Consider the following 14,247-nt stretch of genomic DNA (forward strand, 5'->3'; position numbering starts at 1 on the left):
GCAGTGTGTGCATGCAGCGGCCATTGCTGGTTAGGGATCATGGGCTATGCGGGTGACCCTGCCGGGCAAGAGCCAGGAGCAGGCATTCCCACTTTCCTCTCTCCCTCCCTCTTCTGCCAACATTCCCTATTGCCTGAACCCAACTGCAAGCTGGAGGGCACAATGGCCTGTGGCTGCAGTCCACACAGGTAGGTCTCCAAAAAAGAGCCTGGTAGAGACAGTGGAGAGTGGATCTAGAGAGGTCGATGGAAGACAGATATCCACCATAAGGCCCAAGCTTCTTAGCCTGCCATTTGCCACTCGTCCACCATCTGGCCCAGTTTTCTCCATCCTTTATTTCCCCTCCTCCATTAGCCATGAGCTCCCATCACACAGAACCATTTGCAGTTACTTGTACCATATTTACTCTCTTTCCTATGGGCTTTGCCCCTGCTCTTCCCTCTGCCTGGAATACCCCATCTCCCTCACCCAACCTCCCCCTTTGTCTGGGAAATTCCTATTCATCTTTCAATACTGGTTTCTTCTATTTAAGGAAGTCTTCCCTAATGCCCCTGGCTGAGGTAAGGGTTCCACTGGGTGCCCCAGACTTCCCCTTCCTCTGCCACAGCACTCAGCATCTGGGTGACTGCTGGGTAGTCACAGTCCTATGCATGATACCCCTGCCTCCAGTGACCCCCATCCCCACCTACCCACGTATAGCACCTGCCTACACTATCTGAAACCCAGCTCCCTAAAGTGGCCTCCAAAGTCTCAGGCTAATGCCTATACTCCCCCTCAGCCTCTAGAGGCTTTCTCATCTGTCCCTAGACCTCACCGGCCTCACCTGCTGAATCTCCTCCCCTGAACCCCATCACCCTGGCACCCCTCATGACTTGATGAGGGCACACTCCGCTCACACCCGCTGTGTTCTGGGGCATGCTGTTCTTTTTCCTTGGAACAAGCTTCCTCCTTGACCTGGTTGACATCACTCATCCGCAAAGTGCACCTCCCTTTGTCAGGCTTCAGCACACCCCACCCGTTCTCATACCCTGCCCCCACCTCACTGCCCTGAAACAGAGTTAGTTACCCCTCTCTGGGGCTAGGCGTAGGCGTGGAAGGGCCATGGCAATTAGTGGCTAAGTGGACTTCACTGTCTCTTGGTAGACTGGGAAACTTCTGAAGGTCAAGATCATATCTTTGTCTCCTTCAGCCCCACTCCAGCATGCAGCACAGGGCCTAGGGCACCTCAGCACGCCACTGACTGTGAATTGGTTGCATAAATTAATTTTATGCACATGGTACTTCCCCTTGGTCCAGCACACTAGGCCTGAGACAGGGATGACCTCGGCCTTGGCCTTGCACTTGGGGGTGATTAAATCAGCTCTCTGTTGCTATATAGAAATGCTCCAGGGGCACCTGCCTGGCTCAGTCAGTAGAGCAGGAGACTCTCAATCTCAAGGTCATGAGTTTAAGCCCTACGTTAGGTTTGAATAAAATAAATAAATAAAATAAAATAAATACTCCAACACTTAGCTGCTTTAAACCACAGGCCTTTATTGTCCCATAGTTTCTGAGGTCGGGAATCTGGGAGTGGCTTCCCTGAGGGGTTCTGGCTCAGGTGAATGAGGGGGTGCAGCCACGCTCTTGGCTGGGGCTGCATCCCAGGAGGCCTGAGTAGCGCTGGAGGGTCCACTCCAAGTTCAACCATGTGGCTGTTGGCAGAAGGCTCTGTCCATGTCTCTGTGGGCCTCTCCAGAGGGCTGTCTGCCAGAGCAAGCCAGAAGAGAGAAGAGCCACACTGCCTTTTATGACCTACCCTCTGCGTCACACACCATCAGTTCTGCCTCATGATGTTGGCGAGATGTGAGACACTCTGGACAAGGGTGGGAGTCCTAGGAGGTGAGGTCTCTGGAGGCCAAGCTTGGAGGCTGGTTACCTCAGTGACAGTAAATGAGCCCTCAGAGACTTGGTTTCCTCTGTTCGAGGAAGCCTTCCCTTTGGTCGAGGTAGGAGTTCCACTGGGTGCCCCCGACTGCCCCCTTCCTCTGCTACAGCTCTGAGTACTTGGGTGGCTGCTGGCTGGTTGCAGCCCTGTGCACGACACTCCTGCCTCCAGTGATCCCCCTTCCAGCCTACCCACATATAGCACCTGCCTCCGTTCTCTGAATAAAACCAACTCCCTGAAATGGTCTCCAATGTCTCAGGCTAATGCCTTTACTCCGCCTCAGCCTCTGAGGGCTACACCACGCTGTGTGCTGCTGCACAAGGTAGCTGCCTGGCTGGCCCCCAAGAGGGTCCCCAGATGTGTGGGGACAGTTTGAGCACAGATCAGAGGACAGAATGCTGGCTCTGACCTCCTGGCCTGGCCAGGCTGGAGTAAAAGGTGACCATGAGATTTGAGGGTGTCATGATGGGAGAAGAGGAGTGGTGGGAGACTTGGGGGGCCAGGGGGCAGAGAATTCCCCCCTTTTCACAGTGACCTTGGACGCCTCATGTGGAAGACAATAGAAGCATAAGAAAGGATAAAGCCTGATATTGGAGGAGGACTGTCCCAGCGATCTGCCCAGATAGAAACATTCTCACCAGACTGTGAGTAAAACACAGCCTTTCCCCATGATTGCTATAGTGGTTAGCCTCCCCAACTAATACCGGGTGCCAGAGCCGCACCTGTAAGAGTTCAGCTGTGAACTTAGTACCTCCTGACTGACATTCCCTCAGGGCCCCTTGAAGCCTGCCTCAGGGACCTCTACATCACGTGGGAAGACAGGTCCCCAACCCCTGCACACACACAGAGAATCAGACAGCCAGAGGACAGCAAGATTTGGCAGGTGTGGTAGTCAGGGTCAGAGGCCCTCAAGTGTGGGGTGAGCTGGAGTCTCCTCTAGAAATCAGGCTGCCCTTTGGTCTGGGAAAAAGTTCTCAGATGCCATTACCCACAGGGAACAAAGGGCCCATTGGGGCCCAGTCTGTCTGACACTGCTTTACATGACAGGTCGGACGGGGGTCAGCCAGCACAGCACTGCTAGCAGCCACGTGGCACAGGCCAAGTGCTGGCCTCACATAGGGCCTGGCCATGCTTTGTAAGGGTTCAGGAGGAGGCTGAGGCATGGAGGACGGAAGCTGCTGAGTGAGCAAAGGCAGGGAGGATGGGTGGTGCAGGGCACACGGGGGTGATGGCTGCTCTTGTGGCTCAGGGGGCAAGAGTAAAGCGTAGGGAGCAGGAGGCTGGGGCTTTAGGCTTTTGTTCAGCAAATTTTCATTGAGGGAGGTTCCCTGACTTTGCCTTGCCTCCTCTCTGGGGGAACCCAAATATCCCGTTAAAGAGTCCGGAATTTATCCCCAAGGTAAGCAGGAGACCTGGAAGGTCCTTGAGCTGGAATGGGTCATGGGCAGGACCAGACAGGCAGTGGATGTCTTGGGCTGAACTGGGCATTTGTCTTAATGGCCCCACAGAAGGGCAGAGCCAGCAGGCTGAGCTGCTTACTGAGAACCTAGTACATGCCAGGCTCCAGTGGGATGCTTTACATGTGTTATCTCAATATCAGCAGTGACAGTCACTCTTATAATAAATGAGGTTTGTGTGTCAGAGGTGAAAGGACCTTCTGGAATCCTGGTCTCAGTATGAAGCCTGCCTGCCCAGATAGCTATTTTGTGCTGCTCTCACTCTGCCCAGTTCTTCTCAGACTGGGCAGAATGGCACAGTGGAGGTGGCGGGGCCCGAGAGCCAGCAAGGCTCACAGCACCCCTCCCGCCTGCCTGACCACGTCACACACCTCCCGAGGCGTGGCTTCATCACCTGTAAATGCTTCACCCATACATGAGGATTCAATAAATGCTAGTTCTTCCTCACCCCTCCCCTTTGGAAATGCCAGGAAATGGATTTCGAAAGACCTGGTAGAGCTTGTAGATCACTAATGAGGTTTGGACTTTTCTTAGACTCTAACTCTTCACCCTCACTCCTTGCCAGAAAACCTTTATCCAGTTGAAGTGTCATGTACACCCAGTTAGTTACATCTTCAGTGAGGGAATGAGTGGAAATAGACGGGCAGGCAGGCTCTTTCTAGTAGCCCTTCCAGTAGCCCCTTTTAAAGGGGCCCTGAAAAGAACAAAACCCAGCAGTAAACCCTGGGCCTATTAATAAAATGCCAAGGATTAATGATCAAAAGGGGCCTTCCCCTTTAAAAAATGTAAAAGTTGTCAGAAGCTGGCATTTAGGCATGCCTAGATCAATGCTTCTGAAAATGTCTGTGGCAGAAAGCCAGATTCGTGTGTGTGGGTTGGGGTGGGGGTGGGGGGTTCTCTAGTCCATTTTGGACCCATTCATTTGTAAAATACAATATAAGTCACCATAAAAATGAAATATAAAAACAAAGACAAACATAGGAAAAGTCCACGTTTTTATACTTACTTTCAACAGACATAAAATTACTCTGCCACATTGCTCTAAAGTCTCTGAGCAGTGACTCTAGAATTCTGTACTTTATCCAGTAACAACCGGCTAATGGACACATCCCTGTCCTCAAACCACACTGGAGCAGCACTGCCTTAGAGCCAGCCCATTGGGGGAGACTAATTACTGGTATCTTTTTTTTTTTTAATGTTTTATTTATTTTTTATACAGACAGAGACAGAGCATGAGGGGGGGAGGGGCAGAGAGAGAAGGACACAGAACCGGAAGCAGGCTCCAGGCTCTGAGCTAGCTGTCAGCACAGAGCCTGACGCGGGGCCTGAACCCACGAACGTGAGATCTGACCTGAGCCGAAGTCGGAGGCTTAACCGACTGAGCCACCCAGGCGCCCCTAATTACTGGTATCTTAAGATTGCTGTGAATTACGGTCCCTGAAGCCACTTGATGAACTGCAAAGCACTATACAAGGATAGACTGGGGCTGAGGTCTTAGCCACTCACACACGGATAAGCTGAGGGGCTGGGAAGGGAGAACTGGCCTGCAGGCACACAGCAGTGGGTCCTGGCGTGTGCGCCACCGGATGCGCCTTAGAGGAAGGACACACTGCACCAGGTGCAGACAGCTGCCTCCATGAGGGCATCAATCTGATGACTGATCTGGATGGGACACTTTAGCCCAGATCAGGACACCTCTGATGGGCCATTTCTGTTCAGCTTCTCCCTCTGCCCAATTCCACTGCCTTCCCTCCTTTCTGTGGGTGTAGGGCCCAAGGGCTGACATCCCAGAGGCTAAGCGCCCTCTCAGAATCCACTTCCTGGAGAACATAACCTGTGACATCATGCACATACATAGAGTTACTTCTCAATATGAGACTCAGAGAGATTCACTAACTTGCCCAAAGTCACACAGTATTTAAATGGTTTTTAAGTTTTTGGAGTCAGGATTTACGCTCAGATCTGATGGCAAAGCCAGTGGCCTTCGCCTGATGAGAGAGATCTCCTGACTACCAGCTTGGGAAACAAAGGAAAGGCTCAGACAAATTGGATTTAACTTAGGAAATTTAAAGTAGCTCAATTCAAAATGGCACACCATTTTGGAAGACATTTTGGCATTTTTTTTAGAAGTGAAATATAGGCTGCATATATAGCACAACAATCATGCTCCTAGGTATTTACCCAACTGAACTGAAAACAAGTGGTCACATGGGGCCCCTCAGTGGCTCAGCTGGTTAAGTATCCAACCTTTGATTTTGACTCAGGTAATGATCCCAGGGTCGTGGGATTGAGCTCCTCATTGGGCTCCTCGCTGAGCATGGAGCCTGCTTAGGATTCTCTCTCTCCCTCTTCCTCTGCCGCTTTTCTGCTGGTATGTGCTCACTCCCTCTCTCAAAAAAATATTAAAAAAAGAAAATTATTAAAAAGAAATAAGTCCACACAAAAACCTGTACTTCAATGTTTATAATAGCTTTATTCATAATCAGCAAAACTGGAAGCAAACAAGATGTCCTTGAGAAGGTGAAGGGATGAACTATGGTACATCTAGTACAGTGGAATACTCACTACTCCGAAATAAAGAGGAATGAGCTATTTATTAATTCATAAGCCAACATGGATGAGTCTCAGATGCATTTTGGTAAGTGAAAGAAGCCAAAGTAAAAAAGCTGTTTGATTCCATTCATACGCCATTTTGGAAAATGACAAATTATAGGAATGGAAAGCAGATCAGCAGTTGCCAGGGATTTAGGAAGGGCCAGCTTTTGACTAAAAGAAGCACAGGGGAAGGGGCGCCAGGGAGGCTCAGTTGGTTGAGCAGCCATCTTCAGCTCAGGTCATGATCTTGCCTTTCTAGAGTTTGAGCCTCATGTGGGGCTCTGTGCTGACAGCTCAGAGCCTGGAGCCTATTTCAGATTCCATGTCTCCCTCCCACTCTCTGTCCCTTCCCCACTCACACACTCTCTCTGTCTCTCAAAAATAATAAAATAACATTAAAAAAAAAAGCAGCACAGGGGGTTCTTTAGGATGGTGGGATGGATCCATATGGTATTGTACTGATGTATAAATGACACTATATATTTGGCAAGAATCACAAAGAGTGAAGTTTAATGTATAGAAATTAAATTTTAAGGGGCACCTGGATGGCTCAGTCAGTTAAGTGTCTGGCTTTGTCTCAAGTCATGAGCTTACAGTCTGTGAGTTCAAGGCCCACATTAGGCTCTGTGCTGACAGCTCAGAGCCTGGAACCTGTTTCAGATTCTGTGTCTCCCTCACCCTCTGCCCCTCCCCCACTCATATTCTGTCTCTCTGTCTCTCAAAAATAAACATTAAAAAATTAAATTAAATTTAAAAAACCAGCCAAGAAGACAGGGGTTCCAAGATGGAATGTGGACTTGCGACAAAAGATCTAAAACCTGTATTATAAAGATATGAGAAAACCTCACTGAAGGGAGGCAGTGGGGGAAGAGGACAATCCTAGGTAATCTTAGAAAATAGTGTTTTGACTGGAAACTCTAAGACTAATGTTAAAATAAATTGTAAATAAATACCATGCTATCATTAAAGCTGAGTTTCCCCTGCGGGTGTGGGTTAACAACTTGGGCATGGCTGTACTGTGCACTGAGAGCCAGTTTTCTCACTGTTGGAGAGGGAGTTACAGATAAGCAAGGAAGCCAGGGCAGAATGACCCATGTGTCAGAGCTTACAGTGGAAGACATCACTATGAGTTCATGTTTAGGTTGATATAGATACAGATGGATAGATACAGAAATCTTTGTAAATATGTATGTAGGCATGGGTTGGCACACACACTTCTATTGCCCAGCTCTGTCTTCTGAAAATGCCTACAAACAATGTTACCCCAGTAGATTTCTTGGGCAGGAAAAATACAAGATGAGCCTGAAGCATCTTGTAGTGTCAGAAAGTAAGGAAGTGCTCAAAAGACAAAATGATGGGAGCATCTCAAAGGAACAGGGGAACCACACTGAAAAAGCTCCCAATGGCCGTGGCTGGAACAATTCGAGCAGCAAGACCAGTAACAGTACTTGGATTAAAATCCGAAGTGTGAAGTACATAGCCATGAGTACATAATTGACATAAGTGAATGACTGAATAATAATAGATGGGGGCGAAGAGCAAAATCTCTCCTACAGAAGAATCCCAAATAATGTTGTGGATACTTGGTCCTGAAGAAGGTGGAGTGTAACCCTCTCCACTTGAATTGGGGTATCCTTAGTGGCTTGTTTCCAAGAGTAGAGTACAGAAATAGTTGAGGCCAGGGGAGAGAAGGTGAGTAACTTGACCATGGAAAAACCCAGCAAACATCACATCAGCCAAGTGACCAAGGTCAACATCAGTTTTAGGTCATGTTGGCAGTATGCGCCCTTGATACGATGTGATGATAATGGCACCCCACTTCTGTGGTACCCCCCAATCCCATTACCCCAATCTGACTAGGAGAAAAAACATCAGATAAATCCAAATTCAGTGACCCTCTGCAAGATACCTGGCCAGGACTCCTCAAAAGTAAAAGTCATCAAAAAAAACAAGGGCAATCTGAAAAACAGTCACAGACCAGAGGAAGCTAAGAACACATGACAGCTACATGTACTGTGGTCTCTGGATGGACAGATAAAGATGATTAGGAAAAGCTAGTGAAATCCAAATAAAGTTGGGGATCATAACTAATAGTAATGTACCAATCTTGGCTCTTTAGTTGTGACAAATGAGCACAGTAATGTAAGATGCTAACAATGGAGGAAGCTTGGGGTGGGGCATATAAGAACTCTTTAAGCTGTCTCTGCAACTATTCTATACATCTAAAACTATTCTAAAATTTAAAAGTTCATTTAAATTAAGAAAAATTGCTGTGCAATGCCTTATTAGTTTTCTGAGGCTGCTGTAACAAATTACCACAAATCTGGTCATTTGAGACAACAGAACTTTATTCTCTCACAGTTCTGGAGGCCAGACATCTGAACTCAGCTGCACTGGTGTCCATTTTACGAAAAGTCCACAGGACTGTGCTCCCTCTGGAGATTCTAGGGAAGAGTCTGTTTCCTTGCCTTTTCTAGCTTCTAGAACTATATAAATTCCTTGGCTCACAGGTTCATCCTCTGTCTCCAAAGCAAGGAGAGTGGCATCTTCAAATCTTCCTCTCTTTCTATGGTTACATCACTCTTCACTTCCTGTAACTAGTAGAATCCCTCTGCGTGGCTCTTATAAGGATACATGTGATTGTATTTAGAGCCCATCCAGGTAATCTAGGATAATCTTCTCACGTCAGGACCCATAATTCGATCACACCTGGAAAGACTCCTTTTTTTCCCATGTAAGGTAACATTCACAGGTTCTAGGGACTAGGACCTGGATATCTTCCACAGGGCCATATTTTAGCCTATTAGAGATGCCAAGCAAGTTATTTATTCTCTCCAAGCCTCAGGTTCCTTATTCAGAAGCAATGTATGCAAATATATGTAAATGAGGAGGCCTGATCTGCCATGACTGCTACCTGTGGAAGGCAGGAGCCTGAAGAGCATCCTGTCCTGGGCAGAGGAGTCCTGATATTATTCCTTCCCCACATGCTTGCCCCCCCCCCCCAAAGTTAATAGAGTCCATGCTGAGGACATGATGGTATCAGGAAAGGAAACTCAGCTGGGAATCCAAAGGCCTGGGTCCAAATCTCAACTGTCAGCAACTTGCATTGTGACCTCAAACAAATCACTTTCAGTATCTATGACAGAGTTCGACTCTGTGAAAGACATGGATGTTAGTCCTGCCCTGGGAGAGGGCTAGAGAGGGGCCTCAGGTCCCTCTTGCCCTGAGATGTTATGATTACAGATGTTCATACTTCCTATTGGCTAAAGGACCTCTGGTCCCTCCTAGTAACCAGGGTACATTTTAACTAGAGCCCTCTGGAAATGGTGACCCCTCCCAGAGGAGTGGCACTAATGGTGGAGGTTCAGGATCTGTAATTTGCTGGGGGGAGGAGGGGACAGAAGAGCCTCCTTTGTGTCTCACTTGCTTTTACCCAGGGCCCCATTAGTCTAGACCAGGTGTCAGCAAACTACAGCCTGTGTCTGAATGACCCATGAACCAAGAGTGATTTTTATAGATGAGCTTTTGCAATCAATTAGACAGTAGGAAACACTAACTTTAAGCCCCACTGAAGTGAAATGTCATTCTCCAAAAAACTCCATTCTTCTCATTAGTAGACAGGTATTACAAAAAGTGGTGCTCTATTCTTTGAGTTTTATCAATTGAAATTTTGTGATAATTTGTTTCCTCTCTTGTTTCTTCTCTTTGTTTCCTACATAATTTCTTTGATTTGCCTCTTGGCCTGCAAAGCTTCTGCCAGCCCCCACTCAATGCGTTGCCCTATGCTCCATCTCAAATCTATCTTAAGCCATCCCCAGCTCCACCTTGCACTTTGGAGCCCAAAAGAGCTTCCCAGTGTAGGTCTGACACAATCATTCCCCTGGTTAAAATTTCCCAGTGGTATCTCCATGCCCTCTGGATGCCTCCTTGGTCTGGCTCACAGCAGGAGCATGGCTCTGCCTTCCCTCTGAACTCCTCTGTACCCTCCTCTGGCCTTGCTAAACGTCTTGGAGTTCCCTGGGGGCACTCGCTTCCCCTAGTCATTTTGCACAAGCTCTTCCCTCTGCCTAAAATGCCTTTTACCCTACTCCCTTCCACCCAAATCCAGTTCCTCACGGTCTTTTAAGAGTCATTCTATTTAATATTTTTCAATTTTTTTATTTTTTAAGAGTCATTTTAGACATCACCTCCTCCAAAAGCCTTCCCTGATTCCACCCCCTCCAGTCTTTTAGGTATCTCTGCTGGGCTTCCTCAGTCTCCTGTTTCCTTAAAGCCCAGCACCAACCACACTTTTAATTTTTTTAATTTTAACACTTTTATTTATTATTGAGAGACACAGAGAGACAGAGCATGAGCGTGGGAGGGGCAAAGAGAGGGGGAGACACAGATCGGAAGGAGGTTCCAGGCTCTGAGCTATCAGCACAGAGCCCAACATGTGGCTCGAACTCACAAACTGTGAGATCATGACCTGAGCCAAAGTGGGCCACTTAACTGTCTGAGCCACCCAGGTATCCCTGATTATACTTTTTAAATGCCTATGACCTCCACCAGACTGGGAGCCCCTGAGAAGTGGGGTCAGTCTGGTTCTGGCCTTGCTTTTCAATGGAAATGCTCCCACTGGTTTCTGTCATTTGGGGAGAAAGCGGACTACATGTCAGGAGCCCCAGGTCATTCCCTTCCCTGGACCACAGGTCACCACCCACAGAGCAGAGGCCCCTGGCCCACTGATGGGCAAAGGCCTGTATCAAAAGTGGGAGTGGAACCTTAGGGGACAAGAAGGGGACAGGGGAGGCAGCAGCTAAGCTTCTAGACACTTTTATCAGTGCTCTACAAGCAACCTGGACTGACATGAGCCTGGGCTGTGGGACAGGTGTGATTCGCACTGTTGTAGCCAAAGGTCAGTCTTCAGTGGCCAGCTGCAACTGGCTGGCTCTGGGCCCTGCCCATCCCCTACTTTGCCTTCCCCTGAAAGCCAGGAATAGAAAAGACCTGGCTGGCCGTTCTTTTGGTGCAAGCTCAGGAATAGGTGAGTGTGAGTGAGTGTGGATGTCTATGGATGTTTCTGTATGTACGTGGGCTTGTGCGAAAGCATGTACACACCTTTGCATGAGTCTGTGTGTGCACTGGTGCATTTGCTTCCATGCACACTCACATGAGGGTGTTCCTATGCCACATGTGTCTAAGTGTGCAGGACCGTGTGCATGGTAAAGGCAGGAGTTGAGAGAGTAGAGAAGTGTCAAGCCCCCTTAAGCCCCGCCAACCGGTGACAGCTGGGTCTTTGAGGCTCCCCTGTACCTCCATTCTCATGCCAAAGCTCTCACTCAAGCAACAGACTGCAGGCTCTCAGTCTATCAGTGCCTCACCCCTGTTCTCATCCATCTGGTACTGTTGGGAAAGACCCAGAATCTGAAATGTTAGAATGAATCCCGAGGGTGGTGCAGGGCACACTGTCAGCGCTTAGCCTGAATTCCTTTGATTGTTGCTGTGGGCCCTGTTCCATGCTTCTGTCAACTTCTAACCACCTGCCCTGCCACTCTCTTGGGCTTGCTGGGACTATTTTCCTCCCATGTGGAGTATGGCAAACACCTGGCAGTTCACACCTCCCGCACCCCCCACCCCACCCTAGATGACCCTCGGCCAAGACCAACTGGTGAAAGGCCAGCCGCCCTGCTCGGAGTTGCAGCGCTCGCAGTAGCATTTTCCCAGGATCCCACCACAGCTGCCCCTGGTCTGGAATCACGCCCTGCTTAGCTTCTTCCTCTTCCTTGTCCTACTGTCCCAGCTCTCTCTCCAGTTCCTCCAGTGGACATTTCCTCAATAAACCAGTCTTGCAGGGGCCCCTCTTCTCACGTTCTGCTTCTACCCAACACAGGGAGATGGGCTCAGTAACCACTTGGCCCAACTATGTCCCCCACCTCCACTGAACAAAGGACGCTGAGGCCCAGACAGGGAACGTGTGTCTCCACACTGTATCCCTGCCCTTTGTCTCTGCAGCCCCACCACACTCCCCACCTTCCCTGCAGGCCTGAGACCCTATCCGCAACACTGCAAACAGCCCGGGGCTAGGAAGTTTTCTTTGGCCTGCCTGGGTCCTCCATTCCTGAGAGTGTCCCTTTAAACCATCATCTCTTCTCAGAAAATAAAGTACCCAGAGTCAGAAAGGAGGAAGAAAGAAATCTTCCAAGGTGGAGGCCAGCCAGGCAGAAATTGCTCTGCCAAGATCCTTCACCACACTGCCTTCGAGAGTGCACAACTAGAAGGTGGATGGGGCTCTGGTGGAAAAATCTAGACCTTCTCCTTCTCAGATGCAGCCTCATCTGGTAGAAAGGTACCATTTTTGGTATTGGAAGACCCGGATCCCAAAGGCAACTCTGCCAATGCCTGGCTGAGTAACTTTAAGGGAGTCAACTGACTTTAAGGGACTCAATTTCCCCATCTGTGGAAGGCGATTTATGGAGCGCAGTGAATCATGGCCTCTAGAGCACAAGACTCAAGCACCAAACCTGCTTCTGATGTGCATGGCACTCTGAGTGAGCCAGCAGTTTACCCTGTCTTGTGCTTCAGTTTCCTTATTTGTCACCAGAGATGATGGCAGGACTGGGCTGACGGTTTGTCAGGAGGGTTACGTGGGTTCACACACGGGGAGCACTAGGCAGGTCCCTGGCACACAGAGAGCTGTGGGTAGCTGAGGGCTACTCATGCTCAGTCTGAGTCGTAGAGGCGGCTGGGCCCTGTGGCCTCCCTGACTTGACACAACTTCCACACTTTGTAAAAGCCGGCGGACCAGACACAAAGGGAACACCATCTGGTGAAGGGAGAGTTTAAAGGGAAAGGGCTTCCCTCCTCTTCATCCTACCTACACTGCCTCTAATGCCTCCCCTGGCTTCAGAATGAAGACACAGCGTCCCCGGGAGCTCCAGGCCAGGGCTGGGTGCCCAGTGCGTCCTTATAACAGGTCTGCTAATGCAGGTAGGGATGGATGTGTGTCTGTGTATCTGACCGAGTCCGTCCGTTGAAGGGCACAGCCAAACTGCATTCCTTTCCACTTGGTGAAGTAGATAGAAACAATGCAGGCTTAATCTTGTTTTGTTTCTTCAGGCTAGAAAATGTATTCTTGTCAAGTTTCTTTTCAAATTTTTTAAATGATGGTAAAATATAACACAAAATTTACCATCTTAACCTTTTTTTTTTTTCTTACTTAACACAACAGACATTTATTCTCTCACAGTTCTGGAAACCAGAGGTCCAAAGTCAAGTTACCCACCACGTTGGTTCCTCCTGGAGGCTCTGTTCCCAGTTTTAAAGTGTGTGGTTCAGGGGCATTAAATATGTTCACATTGTTGCAAAGATCAACCAACCTCCATTCTCAGAACTCATTCTTCTTCTAAATCAGACATTCTATATCCATTAAACAATAATTTCCCATTCTTCCCTCCCCCTTTGTCTTTGTTTGAATTGTACACTACCTGGGTTTAGCGGTATGATCCCTTTAACAATTTACTGATGGTCTCCTGTGTGCCCGGCACTGTGTTGGGCCTGAAACATGGGAAGGACTTAAGGCTCATCATCAGTTCTGAAGGGTTAGGATTCAATAAGCCCGAACAAAAATAAAAAAGAAGTTTTTTATGTCTTCATTCAACAGAATTCTCCTGACCCTGTCAGGCCAGCAAGTGGCAAAGGAGGACACCCAGTCTGCCCTGGAGATGCTCCTGTATGGCACCAGGGGAAAGGAGCAGATCCAACTCTCCCCTACCATCCCCCCTCCCCACACACCTCTGCTTTGATGGATCCTACCTGCCCTCCCATGGGGGAAGGCACAACATGCCGGGAAAATGCAGAGGAGCAGCACTCCACTGCCGGGAGCTCATGGAAAAGCATCAGTTCAGGGAGTCAGGATCCTGGGGTCCTGCTCAGCTCTACCTTGACCTCACTGGGTGACCTTGGTTTAACCTCTCTTTGGATCTTGCTCTGCGATCAGATTGGGATCAACAATCCCTGACACACACCCCCAAAGCAGCCCTTGTCACTGCTAAATTCGATGATGAATGTGAGTGACTGTTGATGATTAAAGTGCTCTGTGATCATGAGAGCTCTGATCACCCCTCTTCTATGATTTGTAATTCCAAGAAAAAGGCATCATGATGTCTGTGGGCTGACGGCTCCAAAACTACCCCTTGACTCCCTCAACGCCGCACTGCTCTCTCACACAGACTCAACCAGTCCCAGCTGTCAGTTCAGGCTGTGCTCTACAGATGGACGCTATGGCCAGGG

At 48.8% G+C, this 14,247-nt stretch overlaps 2 long non-coding RNA genes across 2 annotated transcripts in view; one reads left to right on the top strand and one right to left on the bottom strand.

The window, feature by feature from the left end:
• Positions 1 to 1,512: 1,512 nt before the first annotated feature.
• The window catches only part of LOC115306656, a 29,370-nt gene continuing 16,635 nt past the window's right edge, over positions 1,513 to 14,247 (bottom strand). Inside the window, exon 3 of the long non-coding RNA XR_003915390.1 lies at positions 1,513 to 1,743. This is a non-coding gene — a long non-coding RNA (uncharacterized LOC115306656). The remainder of the gene's footprint in view (positions 1,744 to 14,247) is intronic.
• Positions 1,873 to 13,981, top strand: LOC115306657. Its single transcript, XR_003915391.1, has 3 exons — positions 1,873 to 1,985; positions 2,456 to 2,568; positions 13,619 to 13,981. It is a non-coding gene; the product is annotated as an uncharacterized LOC115306657 (long non-coding RNA).

This window comes from Suricata suricatta, chromosome 11, assembly GCF_006229205.1.
Source record: "Suricata suricatta isolate VVHF042 chromosome 11, meerkat_22Aug2017_6uvM2_HiC, whole genome shotgun sequence".
NCBI lineage: Eukaryota > Metazoa > Chordata > Mammalia > Carnivora > Herpestidae > Suricata > Suricata suricatta.